The following is a 17,449-nucleotide window of genomic DNA, read 5'->3' as shown; positions in this document are numbered from 1 at the left end:
TAAGAAAACAATCCCATTTACAGTTGCACCAAAAATGATAAGATACCTAGGAATAAACTTAACCAAGGAGGTAAAAGATCTGTTCTCTGAAAACTATAAAACATTGATGAAAGAAATTGAAGACGACACAAACAAATGGAAAGATATTTTCAGCCCCATGCTCATGGGTTGGAAGAACCAATATTGTTAAAATATTTATATTACCCCAAACAATCTGCACATTTAATGCAGTCCCTAGCAAAATACCACTAACATTTTCCACAGAACTAGAACAAATAATCCTAAAATTTGTATGAAACCACAAAAGACCCTTAACGCCAAAACAATGTTGAGAAAGAACAAAGCTGGAGGTATCACCATCCCAGATTTCAAGATATACTACAAAACTGTATCATCAAGATGGCATGCTACTGGCACAAAAATAAGACACATAGATCAATGGAACAGAATAGAGAACCCAGGGATAAACCCACACATCTATGGTCAAATAATCTACGACTAAAGAGGCAAGAATATACAATGGGGGAAAAGACAGTCTCTTCAACAAATGGTGTTGGGAAAACTGGACAGCTGCTTGCAAAAGAATGAAATTGGATCATCTTTTAATAGCACACACAAAAATAAACTCAAAATGGATTAAAGACCTAAATTTGAGACCTGAAACCATAAAATTCCTAGAAAACATAGGTAGCAATTTCTTTGACATCAGCCGTAGAAATGTTCTTCTGGATGTATCTCCTCAGGCAAGGGAAACAGAAGCAAAATTAAACTATTGCAACTACACCAAAATAAAAAGCTTCTGCACAGCAAAGGAAACCAACAAAATAAAAAGACAACCTTTGGGGCGCCTGGGTGGCTCAATTGGTTAAGCGACTGCCTTCGGCTCAGGTCATGATCCTGGAGTCCTGGGATCAAGTCCTGCATCGGGCTCCCTGCTCAGTGGGGAGTCAGCTTCTCCCTCTTACCCTCTTCCCTCTCGTGCTCTCTATCTCTCATTCTCTCTCTCTCAAATAAATAAATAAAATCTTTAAAAAAAAAAAGACAACCTTTGGAATGGGAGAAGATATTTGCAAATCATATATCTGATAAGGGGATAATACCGAAAATATATAAGGAATTTATACAACTCAACATCAAAAAAACCCCAAAATAACCCAATTAAAAAATGGGCAGAGGACCTGAATAGACATTTTTCTTTCTTCTTTTTTTAAAAATTGGAATGCTTCAGGGCTTCTGGGTGGTTCAGTCGGTGAAGCCTCCAACTCTTGATTTTGACTCAGGTCATGATCTCAGGGTTGTGAGATCAAGCCCCACGTCTGACTCCACACTGGGTGTGGAGCCTGCTTAAGATTCTCTCTCTTGGGCGCCTGGGTGGCTCAGTTGGTTAAGCGATTGCCTTCGGCTCAGGTCATGATCCTGGAGTCCCGGGATCGAGTCCCACATCGGGCTCCCTGCTCAGCGGGGAGTCTGCTTCTCCCTCCGACCCTCTTCCCTCTTGTGCTCTCTATTTCTCATTCTCTCTCTCAAAAAAAAAAAAAAAAGATTCTCTCTCTCCCTCTGCCCCTCCCCCGCCCCCACTCTCTCTTTCTTTTTTTTTTTTTAAAGATTTTTTATTTATTCATTTGTCAGAGAGAGAGAGAGAGAGAGCACAAGCAGAGGGAGAAGCAGGCTCCCTGCTGAGCAAGGAGCCCGATGTGGGACTCGATCCCGGGACCCCAGGATCATGACCTGAGCCGAAGGCAGACGCTTAACCGACTGAGTCACCCAGGCGTCCCCCCACTCTCTCTTTCTCTCAAATAAATAAATAAATAAGGAACGTTTCACAAATTTCCATGTCATCCTTGCACAAGGGCCATGCTGATCTTCTTTGTACTGAACAGACGTTTTCCCAAAGAAGACATCCAGGTGGTCAACAGACACATGGAAAGATGCTCAATATCATTCATCTTCAGGGAAATGCAAATCAAAACCACAGTGAGATATCACCTCACACCTGTCAGGATGGCTAAAATCAAAAACACAAGAAACAACAAGTGTTGGCGAGGTTGTGGAGAAAGGGGAATGAACCCTTGTACACTGTTGGGGGGAATGCAAGAGGATTAGTCCCCAAAAGAAATATCTAATTTTTAGCTATTTCCCCTGTGGAAAACAGTACGGAGGTTCCTCAAAAAGTCAAAAATAGAACTACCCTACGATCCAATAATCACTACTGGGTATTTACCCAAAGAAAACAAACACATTAATTTGAAAAGATGTATGCACCCCTCTGTTTATTGCAGCATTATTTACAATAGCGAAAAATAAAATAAAAGCAAAAATAAGAAGAGTGTTTTTCTTTTTTTTTTAAAGATTTTATTTATGTATTTGTCAGAGAGAAAGGGATTTATTTATTTGAGAGAGCGAGAATGAGAGAGAGAGAGTGTACATGAGAGGGGGGAGGGTCAGAGGGAGAAGCAGACTCCCCGCTGAGCAGGGAGCCCGATGCGGGACTCGATCCCAGGACTCAGGGATCATGACCTGAGCCGAAGGCAGTCGCTTAACCAACTGAGCCACCCAGGCGCCCAAGAAGAGTGTTTTTCGTTGCACCAAACTGGGAACTTCTGGGGGTTTTACCATAAACCCGGCGCTAAGCATGTCTACAAAATTACTTACTGACACTCAGGTTTTGTCAGTTGTACCGCTCCTTTGTCCCCTAAGCAGAAGAAAAAAATAGTAAAATAAAAAGAACAGCTGTTGAAAGTGTCACTGAAAACCACCCCCAAACCAAAAAAGCCTAATGCTTGCTGCCTTATACGCTGTTTTCTATCCACTCCCCACCCTTCATCATCTCTCTACCCAAATAGGTAGGTAATATCATCTATTCTACAGATGAAGGAAACTCACTCAGCCCTTCAAGTGGAAGCAGAATTTATACCATGTTCACGATGGTCACCAATTACAGAAATCAGGTTTGGTCTGTGTTTCAAAACAATTATAACAGCGAGTGTGGCCCGTCCAGAGCCTTACAACTCCTGCCCCCACAGCAGGTGAGAGCAGGCCCGAGGGCCCTCATTCATTTGTTGCGCAAGTCTGTCCTGAGCACCCTCCGTGTGCATATTCCTGGTAAAGACTTATGCAAAAGAGAAGGTAGCTTCTGCTTTGAAAAGCAAACAAAGATGCAGGCTGACCTCACGTATGGGGTATCATCTGTCTCCCACAATAAGTAGAAAGGAAAAAACCACAAAGAAACTGGCAGGAAGAAGGGAGGACCTCAGTGCCCAGAGGGGGTTTTCACCAGCCCTCTCAGGAGACCCTCCTCTTAGAGAAGTCTTTCCCACGTTTGCAAACCACTGACTCCCACTTTCATCAGGCATCAACCCATCTACCCCTAATTCGCTTTATAGTATTTGGGCGACAACTTTGATCGTCCCTTTTTTTTCTTTCAAATTGTTTTTGGGATATGTGACAGCTGAAAAAAAGCACGTTTATCAAGCAGCCTCGTTTCGTGCTATTGAGGATCCGTGGGTGTCAGAAAGAGCAATAGGTCAGCCAGGGTAGTTTTCCATCACCCCAGGCAGGGGGGAACTGCTACACCCAGGACTCGGACTCAGTTCTTAAAGCTCTAAGCATTCAGATGGAAAATAGGCTGCATTTCAGGGGCTCCCCAAACCATTACTATATCAAGCCAAGGGCAGTAAAGACATGTGCAACGTCATCACAAGTCACTCCAGCGGGGCAAGAACCCACTAGTGAGTGGTTGGATTACTTACTAAACAGTGTGGAGCAGGTGGAACCCGCTCCAGTCAGTTCCCCAGGGAGAACGATGGCTCGGCTTGCCTGTGCTGTCCTCTGGCGCCCCCAAATGGGTATTTAGGGTTAATTGCATAGAGGAAGTTAAAACCACATTTACTACTTTGGACGGACTAAAGACCTTCTGCCACCGTTTCTCTGCAAGTTGATCTGCTTTCTCTTTAAAGTGACAGCTCACAAAACCAGGATACTTAGAGCCAAGTTTCATAGAGGGGAGTCTACTGTGGCTCTAGAGGATTAGTCCCCAAAAGAAATATCTAATTTTTAGCTATTTCGATAATTTTTATAATATTTCAAAGCATACCAAAAAAGTATAGATAAGGATTACAACACTCACGTATTTTTTTTTATTTATTTATTTGAGAGAGAGAGAGAATGAGAGATAGAAAGCACGAGAGGGAAGAGGGTCAGAGGGAGAAGCAGACTCCCTGCTGAGCAGGGAGCCCGATGCGGGACTCGATCCCGGGACTCCAGGATCATGACCTGAGCTGAAGGCAGTCGCTTAACCAACTGAGCCACCCAGGCGCCCTCACGTATTTTTTTTTAAAGATTTTATTTATTTATTTGACAGAGAGAGACACAGCGAGAGAGGGAACACAAGCAGGGGGAGCAGGAGAGGGAAGAGCAGGCTTCCCGCAGAGCGGGGAGCCCAACATGGGGCTCGATCCCAGGACTCTGGGATCACGACCTCAGCCGAAGGCAGACGCTTAACGACTGAGCCACCCAGGCGCGCCCACAACGCTCATGTATTGATGACTCTGCTGAACACCCAAAATATGACAACTTTATTCGTAGCCCCAATTCAATTTCCCTTTCTTCTTGGAGGTAAAATAAAACTCAGGATAGTAATTTGCAGATCCATGTGCGTATTCAAACTTGTACAACTTGTATAGGTATCCAGAAACACAAATAGTATTGATTTGTGTTTTGACTTTTTCAAAAAATTGGGGTCATATCATATCATTCTGAAGATCTTGCTGTTATTGATCAATGTGTTTAAAGAATTATTCACGTCAATACATACAAATGTCTCAGCATATGTCTGTGTGTATATATGTTAATACATAGTTGATCCATTTTTTACTACTGAAAAATTCCTTGTGTAAGGCTGCTCATTTTATTTATCTATCATCCTTATAATAAAGTCCTGTTAATAGTTCATCTTTTACTGATTAACACATTTGAATTCTTTTTACATTCTGAACACTAATCCTTTGTTTGGTAATATGATTAGCAAATTACTTCTTTCAGTCTGTGGCTTATCTTTTCTCTTCATGAATGGTGTCTTTCCAAATACAAGATTTTTACATTTCAAAGCCAGGTGTATCAATCTGTTTGTTTATGGTTTATCCAGTTTGACTCTTTTGAAATCCTTCTCTCTCCTGAGGTTAGAAGGTAGTTTTCTATATTTTTAAATTATTTTATTTTATTTATTTTTTATTTTTTAAGATTTTTCAATTTATTTGATAGACAGAGACACAGTGAGAGAGGGAACACAAGCAGGGGTGAGTGGGAGAGGGAGAAACAGGCCTCCCACTGAGCAGGCAGCCAGATGCGTGGCTCCATCCCAGGACCCTGGGATCATGACCTGAGCCGAAGGCAGACGCTCAATGACTGAGCTACCCAGGCGCCCCGATTTTTAAATAATTTTTTAAAGACTTGCTTTTTACATTTAGATGCTTCATTCCCCTTGGTTTTATTTATGTAATTGGTACAAGGTGGATGTCTCTGTCCGTACGTGTGAATTTTTGGCAGGGTGCACAGTAGAGTAGCCTTGGGGCTTTTAAAAAACCAATTTCTGGGGCTCATCCCAAAATTGATGAAGTCTTAATCTCTGGGAGTAAAACCACCAAGTCCCCCAGGTGGTTCTAATGCTCAGTCGGGGCTGAGAACTTCTGCCCTAAGGTCAGCCGAGAGTGGAACTGCTGGGGTGTATATTATATGATTAGTTATACTCCATATTGCCAATGCTCTGTAAAGTGACTGTAACTATTTAGGGTCCTTCCAATAGGAGAGTTCCAGGCATTTCATATCTTTGAAAATACCTGTGCATTATTATCCCATTAAGTGATAGTGGTAAGACAATTTAGGTGACTGGACTTTCCTAAATTCACAAAGACTGCTCCTGTGTTTTCCACTTTCTCTGCCGTTCTGCCCTTCCATTTACACATATCACTCCTGTTGAACATGCTTCACTCACTAGCATCACTGGACTGGGACCCCGGTGATATTTTTGGTTCTGTGTGCCCCCATCTGGCTCCTATTCAGACTATAAATTCAGCCCCAGCTTGAAGAGAGAGAGTCACCATACAACTGACCTCTCCCTAAATTCTGGAGTCAGCCACTCCCCAAAGCCCAGGGTTTCAACACACACACACACACACACACACACACACACACACACACACACACAGAAATACCAAATTAGGGGAGGCTGGATATGGACCAATGAGTTAATCTTCAAATGCCAGTCAACAACCAGGAATTTGTCAAGTTTACAAAAATGTATGCATTCCTGACTACAGGCCAAGGAACGGCCAAAATGTTCTGAGGGTTTCAGAAGTAGGAGGCACGTTCTGCTCTTTGGAGATATTGAGACTCTAATGTAAAAGACACAAGGTTTGCACAACTCAGTTTTAAATTATCAGTAGAGGGGCGCCTGGGTGGCTCAGTTGATTAAGCATCCGATTCTTGATCGAAGTTCAGGGCTTGATCTCAAAGTCGAGAGTTCAAGCCCCACACTGGGCTCCATGCTGGGCATGGAGCCTACTTAAAAAAAATTATCAGTGGAGATTTTTAAGTGATATGATTTTTAGAAAGTGATTCACATGATCCAGCTGCTTGGACTAATCAATCTTGGAATTTCTTTCTTTCTTTCTTTTTTTAAAAAGATCTTATTTATTTATTTGACAGAGACACAGTGAGAGAGGGAACACAAGCAGGGGGAGTGGGAGAGGGAGAAGCAGGCTTCCCATCGAGCAGGGAGCCCGATGCAGGGCTCTATCCCAGGACCCTGGGACCATGACCTGAGCCAAAGGCAGATGCTTAATGACTGAGCCACCCAGGCGCCCCTCGATCTTGGAATTTCTTTTCCACTCTGCATCTTTAGAGATTTATGAGATAAGGAAGGCTTTGTGGCTGAAAACAAAACAAAACCTTCTCCCTGGTGATGGTACGTCATAAAGGGCTTCAAGGCTTCTGCCTACTCTCTCATGAACTGCTTGCCCTGTGGGAAGCCAGCTGCCATGTTGTAAGGATACTCAAGCAGCCCTGTGGGAAGGGCCCTGTGGTGAACAGTGAGACTTCCCGCCAACAGTCAGCACTAACTTGCCAACCTTGTGCACAGGCCACCCGGGGAGCAGATCCCTAACCCTAGCCAGACTTCAGGTGGACTGCACCCATGGCTGACATCTGACCACAGCCCCATGAGAGACTTGGGGCCAGATCTACCCAGCTAAGCTGCTCACCAATTCCTGATGTACAGAAATTACATAAGATTATAAATTTTTTAAAAAGATTTTGTTTGTTTATTTGAGAGAGAAAGAGAGAGTGAGAGCGCAGGGGGAGGAGCAGAGGGAGAGGGACAAGCAGACTCTAGACTGAGCGTGGAGCCCAATGTGGGGCTCAATCCCACGACCCATGAGATCATGACCTGAGCTAAAATCACGAGTTGGACGCTTAACCAGCTGAGCCACCCAGGCACCCTGTTTGTTATTTTTTTAAGTCACTAAGCTCTGGTGTAATTTGTTGCGTGGTGAGAGACAGCTAATACAATGGCTTTCATATAGATGCATTACTAACCTAATAAGAAGAAAGCAATTCTAATTACTTAAAAGCGTTTAAATATTTTTATTATTCCTACAAACACTGAAATGGACAGAGAGTAAAATGAAAGTCTTAGAGAAAATGAATTATTTCTTTAAGTATTATGGGGATTAAGTTACAGAGATAAAAAGATGTCCCAGATTTCAACACATTATGTCCAGTACTTTTGCTATTGGATAGGTTACAACTATTTCAAAAACAGTCTGGCAAGTCACGTATGGCTTTATAGTGTTAGGGTTGAGGTGCAAACAGGGCATATGTGTGAGTTAGAAAGAAGCCTTGCAACATTTTAAAGCACTGAAAATACACCCACTAGTGTATTCTATGCACTCCCCTCATTTCCAGTCCGTGTTTCCACTTTATTTTTTTTTTAAGATTTTATTTATTTATTTGACAGAGAGAGAGAGAGCACAAGCAGGGGAAAAGGCAGGCAGAGGGAGAGGGAGAAGCAGGCTCCCCACTGAGCAGGGAGCAGGATGCAGGGCTCGATCCCAGGAGCCTGGGATCGTGACCTGAGTCGAAGGCAGATGTTTAACCAAATGAGCCACCCAGGCGTCCCTGTTTTCCATTTAATAAACGGTCAAGATTGATTCCTGGAGAAAGGGGGTCAACATATGGGCCAATTCCCAAACCCCTCCAAAGATGGTTTCCTATGGCTGCTGTAACAAATTACTGAAAACTTCGTGGCTTAGAGCAACATAAATTTATGATCTTGTGGTTGTGGAAGTCAGAAGTCCAAAATCGGTCTTATTGAGCTAAAAAACCAAGGTGTCATCAGGCCTGCAACCATTCTGAAGACTCGAGGGGAGACCGTTTCCTTGCAACCTCTAGAGGCTGCCTGCCTGCCTTGGCTCGTGGCCCCTCCTTCTGTCTTCAAAGCCAGTGGAGCCCCACCGTCAGATTTCTGTCTCTGCTGTTTCCAGGGTCACATCTCCTTCTCAGACTCTCTTGTCTCTCTCTTTCCCTTATAAAGACCCTGTGATCACATCGGCCCACCCAGAGAATCCAAGAAAATCTCCCCATCTCGGAATCCTGAACCCATCCTATCTGCAAACTCCCTTTTGCTATGTCAGGTCACTAGAAACATGGACATCCATCTCTAGGGACCCTTATTATGCTAACCCCAGGTGGCCTCGGAACCACGATGAGAAACAGAATTGAAATGCACTGTGGTAAGTGGGTTGCAGAGCTCCAGGCCCAGAGGGTCCATAGAAGCCCCCATTTTCATTCCTGGGTGGTCACAGGGACTAAAGGTCTCAAATTAGACAAAGCTGGAACCCTGCTTGAAGTTGTGGGCTGGGCCAGGCCAGGCCAGGAGCTGAACTTCATTGCTGCTGAGCACTGTCTGGGCTAGGGTGTATAACAAGCTGCAAGTCCAGAGTAGTGAGAGGACCAGGGTTCATTCTGCTGGGTCAGCGCCTGGATCTGTATCATCCTTAGTCACTCAGGAGAGGCAGCAGTGCCCAACTGTCATAATGACAGCCTGTTCTGGACTGGAGCCCTGGAGGTTGGGAGTAAGGCAAATGCAAAACCATAAGATTGGGAGAGGTGAGCACAGAGCAAGAGAGAGACGAGAAGAAACAAACATACAATAAACTCTGAACTAAGTCCCTAAACATAAACATAATAAAACCTTGACAAAATGCAATACTAAGACCATCAACAAAATCAGTAATTAGAATATGAGTTTATTTCCGGTGAAATTAATCTAACAAAGTAATCAGAAAAAGAGTTTACAGTAAGTATATTTAATTTGTCCAAAGAGATAGATGAAGTGGTTCCAGGTGGTTCCGGGTGGTGGTAGGTTGCTAAGGTGCTGCTTGTGTTTGGGAGAGGACCAACACTACAATTTGTACTTTGTTAGAGGAGTGTGTCCTTACCGTGGAGGCCTTTTGTGAGGAAGATCTCACAACTGGGATTTTAAGGCCCACGCTTGAGAAGGTGGTTCCTTTGCTAAGTGTATAAAAATGTCATGGGAGGCCATAAAGACCCAGAGGTGTCAAGTTCAGACAGGGAAACAGTTTTGAGACCAGAAGATGGACATTCCCCACCACATAGTTTATCCACAGCTTACTGGCTTTTCAGTAATAAAGAGTCTTTTAGATCAACAACTCTTATGTCATTTAGGTCACTCCAAAGACTTTTAAAATGCTCTAATCCACTGCACCCCCAAGGAATGTTCAGCTAAGCGAGCATATAGTTTGTAGAGAGGGAGAGAGAAATGGCCTCACTTGGAGACATAAAATACTTTTGCATGAGTAACCCCCTTTTTGGTCAGTGGGGTTTCTAATAAGCTTCTACTATGTACAAATGTTAGGCCATTTTACATGAGATTTAAGAGTAGAGTGCTTTTATTCATAGCCTCTAGGGTTAAACTGAAGGTTGGTGGTGACGTATTGTGGTGGCTCTGAAATCAGAAGGTTGTCAGTTCACGTCCATGCTGCTCCCCGGGTGCCTTTTCTGGGTCCAGAGCAAGCTGGCTTTTGTCTTCGGGACTCAATGCCCATGTTTGTAAAATGGGGAGAATAGTAACTACCAGATAGAGTGCTTATAACACCCTATTAGAACATCAACATTCAATGAGTAATGCCTTAACATATCCAATGGGTGTTAGTGACATAAACCAAACATAAATGATCTGCAAAAGAATTTATGATGCCAATAAATGAAAAGGTGCAAAGAAAGGGGACGATGTGGCAAAACAGTAAAACCAGTCAGACAGCCTTCAATGTCAAATACTGATATGTGATGCTGAACTAAGTTACAACTACCCTAAGAACAAAGAGGGGGAAGTTCTAGTCTTCCGTTTTTAGATGACATTTCATCTACTTATAATTATATGTGTAATAGAACATTTGATCATCACAATGGAGTGTTTTAGCTCTCTCCCATTCTCTGCAGAATGCTCCCCCTTTGAACATTTACTGCTAATCTCTAAATGGCCATCGAGGGGAAACAGCATTCTAACTGGTTCTGCCCGAAGGACTTAACCAGGATGTCACCAAAATAGAAGGTAGAATCAAAGACTGGGGAAAAGAGTTTAATTTCACTGTAAACAAAAGAAATAGATATAAAGATGAGCTGCTATTTGTATCTATTCACTTAATAAGGACTCTGAAACATAACGATGGCTAACATAGGCAAAGGCTTGGCAAAACGGACACTTTCGTAGACTTCCAGTCAGTAACAACCAAACGAAAACCCATTGTCCTCAAACTCATCAAAGGGAATATTTAACTAAAATGTGCTGCCCGCAAGAAGGGATTTCATAGCCCATAAAAGTGAGACTCATGCATGATAAGACACACATGCATAAAAGGAGCAAAAGAACATAAGGCTGTTAGGACACCCTGATTACAGCTGGGTTTAAGAGAAATACACAGAGTAATAGGAAGAAATATAGCCACGGTGCCATCAGGTGGTGAGAGTCTGGTGATCACCCTCCAGTTCTATATTTCTCAAAGTTTCTATAATGAGGATATGCTGTTTTGACATTTTCTTTTACATTCTATTTTATTTTGAAGTTTATTTATTTACTTATTTTGAATAATCTCTATACCCCACGTGGGGCTCGAAGTCATGACCCCAAGATCAGGAGTTGTACACTCCTCTGACTGGAGCCAGCCAGCAGCCCCTGTTTTATTTTGAAAACTGGATGTTTATTATGTAAACATCTAGACGGGAAACATGAAACAGCTCTCATGGTGATGAAAGCTTAAATTGCAGGGACCGTCGAACTCTCCACAACATTCTCCTGAAGGATTCTAGAACATCCCTAAGAGCCTCAGAGCGTACCCTAGTGAAAAAGGCTTTGCCAATAATCTATACTTACCTTTGGAGAAAACTGTGGGAACCCACCAGAGCTTATTAGAATAGCAGAGACTTTAGAATCCTAAACTATTTTTCTTCATATTTCACCTTCTTCCCCTTGTTCAGCCCACCTCTAGCCAAACCAAAGGAGAGTTCGTCCACCTGATGCGTAGCAAGCCAATACAAACTGACACCAAGCTTTTGCAGTGAGAAGAAATAGGCTGTTTACTAGTGTGGCGTCACCCAGGAGCATGGGGAGCTCGTGCTCAAAAGTCCCAAATGCCCCAATGGTTTACAAGCAGGGGTTCTTAAAGGGCCAAATTTCAGGGTAAGGGTCTTGGATCATGCTGATTGGTTAGGAATTGAGTCAGCTGTGGTATTTCCTTTCTTGATCACCTGGTGCCTGGCAATTCCCTGCTGGTTTTGGTGTGATCGCAGTGAGGTGGCTTTAGGGACCTGGGAACTGCAAACCATTCTGGGTGGTTTGCCTTTGTGATGTCATGTCTAAGCGTACAAAGGCAGAAGTTCTACATCTTGTGACTATTACCAAGCTGCAAATTACTATTATTTTTTTTCTTGCAAACCCTGCACATTATGTTTGCTATCTCAGGCAGAACAGCAACCACAGACCTCTGGGGAGGCAACTTCGGGTTGTTTCCTGAGGAGATTTTGCGGGTTTCTTGAACAGTGACTAGGCTGCTTGGCTGGTCAGAGGCAGGGAAGAGCCCTATGTCTAAATTGTGGAGTCTGCAGGTGCTTGCATCCCCAGTTTCACACTTAGAAATGTTTTCTTTCAGCTTTTCTGAGGAAAGGAGATCTTTGGGCATAACTTCCAGTCCAGGAGAGAAGTCATGGCAAGAACCCCTCTACATTCCAAGCAGTTGGGGTTTCCTGTTTTCCTGCAGAAAGCCTCCAGGGTTCCTAGTTTTCTCAGGAACACACAGTGCCTGAGGAGTGCCCTGAACGCCCCTACCATCCAGGAGGAGCTCTAGATTGATTTTCTCCACTTAGAAGAAGAGGGGAAGAGTATATAGTAGGAGATAGCAAAATGCAGCATTATTGATAAAACAGAACATGGGCACAGTCTTTTTTTTTTCTTTAAGATTTTTATTTATTTATTTGAGAGAGCGCGAGAGCAGAGCATGAGAGCGGGGGGTGGGGGAGCAGAGGCAGAAGCAGACTCCCTGCTGAGCAGGGAGCCCAATTTGGGGCTTGATCCCAGGACCTGAGCCGAAGGCAGATGCTTAACTGACTGAGCCACCCAGGCACCCCATGGGCACAGTCTATGACCAGAAGGGATGATAGGAATTATACCCTGACTTGCATGTACCTAGTAAATCCCACAAGGGGATAAAGGTTTGTTGTGTTTTTTTTTAAGCATATCTTTTGTCAGATAATATAATGTAAGAGACAGAGAGTGGAGTGCACAAATTGTGAGGAACGTTGGTTTGCAAAACTGGAACATTGTTTAAAAAGAAGTTCTAGCATTATCCAAGTGGCTACTGCTAGCAATCTTATGGCACTCTTTAAAACCTTGGACTGGGATTAGACAGTCTGCCAAAAAGCCACTGAGTAAATAAAAGCAGGAATTCTGGCTTCTCCATTTATTGCTGTGAGGGTGAGAGGCCCACACAGCGGCAGTCTACACCCTTGTTCTAGGGTACAACCCAGACCTTACTGGGCCAGTGTGTTTGCGTTCACAGAAGGAAATGATTTTAGGCCTCAAGAGTGTTTTACCATATAGAAATAGAATTCACAAACCTTCTCCCAGAAAGTTCTTCCTAACTTCAGCTTTAAAAGATGTATTTTCCCCACCCTCCCTGTTTTCTCTTACCGGCTAGGAAATGTTGTCGGCCTCCCTGGCTCTTGAAGGGAGCCATTCATAGGCAGAAGGGCTCTCTTGTAGAGGAACCTGTGTAACATTGGCCAATTCCTTAAAGCCGTGGTTCCCGAGGCTGATCCGTAGGCTGGCTTCAGTGGGAGACAAGGATTTTACTGCCTTGTGCAAATGAGACAGATAGAACAATGCCAGAGTTTTTTCACACAGGAATGTATTTATCTCACTGTGATGTATTCGGAGATCGTGTACCCTCTACTTCTTTAGTTAAAATGTCTCTTATCTTATAATAATAGGATCACAGTAAGAGATAGGTTTAAAATTAAAACCTGCGTATTTATTCAGTAAAATTAACCCGATGTAGATGACCAAACATTTTTGTTAATTTTACTGCCTTGTGACATCCCAAGGTCTAGAGAACCACTGTTTTCATCAGAGCTTTAATTTGAGATAAGGGATTTAATGGGATGTAATTGAAACTCATTCTGATGAGGAAGGTTTTTTTTTTTAAAGATTTTATTTATTTATTTGAGAGAGAGAATGAGATAGAGAGCATGAGAGGGAAGAGGGTCAGAGGGAGAAGCAGACTCCCTGCTGAGCGGGGAGCCCGATGCGGGACTCGATCCCGGGACTCCAGGATCATGACCCGAGCCGAAGGCAGTCACTTAACCAACTGAGCCACCCAGGCACCCCTGAGGGGGAAGGTTTTGAAGAATACAGCTCTGCACATGCAAAAAGTCAACCTACTAGAAGCAACTGAGATGTTCTCCAGCAGGTGGACACATAAATAAATGGATACATCCCGACTATGGAACGCTAGTCAGTACTAAGAAGAAATGAGCTATCTGGGGCCTGACTCCTGATTTCTGCTCAGGTCATGTTCTCAGGGTCGTGGGACTGAGCCCTGGGTCGGGCTCCGCGCTGAGCGGGGAGTCTGCCTCTCTCCCTCTTCCTCTGCCCCTCCTTCTGCTCACATGCGCGTGCACTTTCTTTCTCTAAAATAAATAAATCTTTTTTTTTTTTTTTAAAGAAATGAGCTATCAAGGCACGAATATTGCTAGGTGAAAGAGGCCCATCCTAAAAGGTGACATATTGTATGATTTCAACTATGTGACAATCTGGAAAAAGCAAAAGCTTAGAGACGGTAGAAGGATCAGTGGTTGCCAGAGGTGGATGCAAGGAAGGATGAAAAGGCAAAGCACAGAGCATTTGGGGGAAAGTGAAACTGTTACTCTGTATGAGACTCTAATAGTAGATACATATTATTATAAATTTGTCTAAATCCATAGACTGGGGGTGCCTGAGTGGCTCACATTGGGCTCCCTGCTCAGCGGGAAGCCTGCTGCTCCCTCTCCCACTCCCCCTGCTTGTGTTCTCTCTCTCACTGTGTCTCTCTTTGTCTGTCAAATAAATAAAATTTAAAAAAAATAGTTAAAAATAAACCCATAGACTGTACAATACCAAGAGTGAACCTTCTAATGTAGGGTCAGCAGTTATAACAAATGTACCACTCTAGTGGGGGATATCGACAACAGAAGGCCACTAGGCACGCTTGGGGCCATGGCGAATATGGGAAATCTCTGTACCTTCTACTCAATTTTGCTGCGTACCTAAAAATTCCCTAAAAGAATAAAATCTATTTAAAAAAAAAAAGTCGGGGTGCCTGGGTGGCTCAGTCGTTAAACGTCTGCCTTCGGCTCAGGTCATGATCCAAGGGTCCTGGGATCGAGCCCCACATCGGGCTCCCTGCTCTGCGGGAAGCCTGCCCCTCCCTCTCCCGCTCCCCCTGCTTGTGTTCCCTCTCTCGCCGTCAAATAAATAAATAAAATCTTAAAAAAAAAGAGTCAACCTACCAAGCAAAATTTAATGCTTAGTTAGAATGTCCTTGGGGAGCAGAGATCACGGGTCAGATGGTCCACTGCTAGGCCTAGAGGGACTTCAGAGATCACCTCTCCTTATACAGCAGAGAAAGTTGACTTTGATGGTTTCTAGTTCTGGCCCTGCCACTATGTGACCCTGAACTAGCCACTCCTCTGGTCTGTTTCCTCAACCGCAAAGAGCCCTTCCCTTTCAGGCCTGAAATTTAACAAGTCTGTGATCTCTAAGTCCAACACCTTAGGAGAAAGAAATGGCTCCTTATGGTGAGGGGTCCGTTCTTCCTCCTCCTCCTTCTTTTTCTTCTTCTTCTCCTCCTTCTTTTTAAAGATTTTGTTTATTTATTTGAGAGAGAGAGAGCACAAGCAGAGGAGGCGGCATAAGGAGAGGGAGAAGTAAACTCCCCACTGAGCAGGGAGCCCGATGCAGGGCTCGATACCAGGACCCTGGGATCATGACCCGAGCAGAAATCAAGAGTCAGATGCTTAACCGACTGAGCCACGTAGGTGCCAGGTGAGAGGTCAGTTATGGGGAAATTCAGTCTGATGCAGAAAGCAAGAAAACACGCAGTTTTTCTTATTGCCTGGCATGGTCGTGACTTATAAGTTGTTATTCTAGAGTAGTTTGGTATTGAGACTGAAAACTAAGAAGAGATTCCTTTTCCTACCCCCTCTTTTTTCTTTTTTCATGACCGGACATAAGCTAAGGCGAGGCGGCTGTTCAAAAGGGCCCTGGATCCAAACGCAGACAGCTACTGCCTCCTAGTGGACATGCAGCACGGAGTTCATCTCTACATTCAGAGATTCTAACTTGATTCCCCCGGAGCTGTACCGGGGCGCCTTACAAGCTGCAGGGACCTGAAGAAGACGCCTGTTTCACTTCCTTCACTTTGCAGATGGGGATGTTGATGCTTGAAGTCACACCAGCGGGTCCCAAGGCTTTTGTCCCATTGCATCACTCTGCAGCTTCATTCCACTGCCGGGACTCCACCTACCTCTGTAGACCTCTTGCGTGCTGGCAACTGCCATTACTACTGGCAGCCAAAGAAAGATAGCAGCACCCCATGTCATCTTCCCCCCCTCCCTCGGAACTGCCCCCCTGCCTTGTGGGAGGATGTCTCAGACACAGTCGTGTGATCTAAGAAGGCAAGCACACGGGAGAACGCCATGGAACAGGAAGGCAGAGATTGGGGTATGCCAAAGACCGCCCTCCCCGCCAACCACCAGAAGCTAGGAGAGGGGCTCAGATTCTCCTTCACAGCCCTCTCAGGAGGGACTGGCCCTGCCAACCCCTTGATCTTGCACTCTGGCCCCCAGAAAGGTGAGACAATACATTTCAGTCACGGAAGCCACTCAGTTTGTGGGACTTTGTTATGGCAGCCCCAGAAAACTCTCACGGGGTTCGTAGAGCGTTCTCTGCCGAACCCCTTCCAGTTGTCAAATACACTTTGATTCTGCAGAACCAAATTAACTTGCCTTTTCTCCCAAGTAGCCAACGAACTGTGACATTTCCAAGTGTGAACAGGACCTATGTTCTTAGCATTTCAGACCTTAGCGTTTCAGAATCATTAGATGGAAGGAATGTGGTCCAACTAGTCATGGTGAGTAGGAATTCCTTATACAATATCTCCTTCAGCCAGCGACAGAAAGGAGGTAGAACGCCTGGAGCCAGACAAGATAATCTGTAAAAGAGATGAAGACTTGGAATGGAGCGAAGAATTAATACACGCGAGACCTTCAATAGTTGGAGCTACGGTGAGGTGCTCCTTACGGATCGTGAAATGAAGGAAATAGGATTGTGAACCCAACTCGAAGATACTTTTTGGAGCAGAGATATGCAAAGTCACTCAAGCAAAGCAGAAGGAAAATCTGAGCAGGAAATGCTGTCATTTCCTCTCCCAGGGCGCTCCCAGGAGAGACAGAGTGACCGTCACCAAATGTCAAATGTTTCCTGTTCCACAGGAAAGACTTTCTCTTATGTGGAGGTTGGGTACAGGGAGTATGGCGGACCTCATGCATTTCTTTTTTTTGGTTTGTTTTTGTTTTTAAAGATTTTAAGTAATCTCTACACCCAACGTGGGGCTCAAACTTACAACCCCGAGATCAAGAGTCGCACACTCCACCGACTGAGCTAGCCAGGTGCCCCATGACCTCATGCATTTCCAATCCCATCAGCAAGACTCTCCCTGTAATAAGCTGGGAGCTCGATGCCATTAGGCTGTGATTCATTCATCTCCCATGCCGATTCCATTAGCAGGACAACCTTCAGATTACCCATGGCTTCCATTGTGCTCCAGGGAAAGAACACATATGA

The 17,449-nt window shown here is 44.2% G+C and overlaps 1 pseudogene; it reads right to left on the bottom strand.

The window, feature by feature from the left end:
• Positions 1-1,804: 1,804 nt before the first annotated feature.
• On the bottom strand, positions 1,805-1,899 carry LOC112829847 (U6 spliceosomal RNA; annotated as a pseudogene).
• Positions 1,900-17,449: the final 15,550 nt, after the last annotated feature.

This window comes from Callorhinus ursinus, unplaced genomic scaffold (genome assembly GCF_003265705.2).
Source record: "Callorhinus ursinus isolate GAN/ISIS: 27379988/994484 unplaced genomic scaffold, GSC_fseal_2.0 scaffold51, whole genome shotgun sequence".
Lineage (NCBI taxonomy): Eukaryota > Metazoa > Chordata > Mammalia > Carnivora > Otariidae > Callorhinus > Callorhinus ursinus.
This window is presented reverse-complemented; position numbering and strand designations above follow the sequence as displayed.